We start from the raw sequence: 728 nt of genomic DNA, 5'->3' as shown, positions 1-728 counted from the left end.
CCTGCCCCACGCCTGCGTAACAGTTGGACGCTGTCACCTCTCCATGCCCTGCTTAGGCAACACGCCCTTGTAGTCTGTCGCTGTCTTTGGCTGTATTTTGAGTTTTGAACATCAGGATTTACAGTCAGAAGCATTGATCTCACAGAAGCATTTGACCCTGACTCCAATAAACCGTTCTTACGAAACCAGTACACAGTCTTGCAGAACATTGCAGAGCTGCTGTCCCCTTGGTACTTGGGGTACTTGGACACAAGTCATCAACAAATCCTCCTGGGAGCACTTGTGCCACTGTCCGTTTCCTGGTTTCATTTTTGAATTGGAATGGTCTTTGGGGCTCTGAGCCATTTCAGTTAATCCTGTCTCTTACAGAAGGAATGAATAAGGAGAGGTTGGGTAGGATGTTATCCTTTGGGAGAGAGTGAGGTGGGATGATGCTACTTTTTGGCCAGGGTGGGAACAGAATTGATGGTGGGCTAGAAGCCTCATCAGCTGGGGAGGTAACCAAGTAAGTGACAGGGGTCTGCCTTCTCTATACACATTATAGTGTGGAGGGCTTCAGAGTCTTGCAGGTGGAAGGGGGAGTCCAAGGGGTGTCACCAGCAACAGAGTGCTAGTATTTGTTCTGCCATAACCTCTCCTTTTGGATGGAAGCCTGGAGGAGCGAGCTTGGTAGTACATTCTGCCTCATCATGTGCTTTTTGTCTCACTTTCTATTTGCTGAAACACTA

The 728-nt window shown here is 48.4% G+C and overlaps 1 protein-coding gene across 1 annotated transcript in view; it reads left to right on the top strand.

Annotated features, from left to right (window-relative positions):
• The window catches only part of BAZ1B (bromodomain adjacent to zinc finger domain, 1B), a gene marked incomplete at its 5' end in the record, with an annotated part of 41,365 nt that overhangs the window by 32,324 nt on the left and 8,313 nt on the right, over window positions 1-728 (top strand). The window lies entirely within an intron of this gene.

The sequence above is a fragment of the Nestor notabilis genome, unplaced genomic scaffold, assembly GCF_000696875.1.
Source record: "Nestor notabilis isolate BGI_N333 unplaced genomic scaffold, ASM69687v1 scaffold14332, whole genome shotgun sequence".
In the NCBI taxonomy this organism is placed as follows: domain Eukaryota; kingdom Metazoa; phylum Chordata; class Aves; order Psittaciformes; family Psittacidae; genus Nestor; species Nestor notabilis.
Note: the sequence above shows the minus strand (reverse complement) of the source record. Positions and strands in the feature narration are given on the sequence as shown.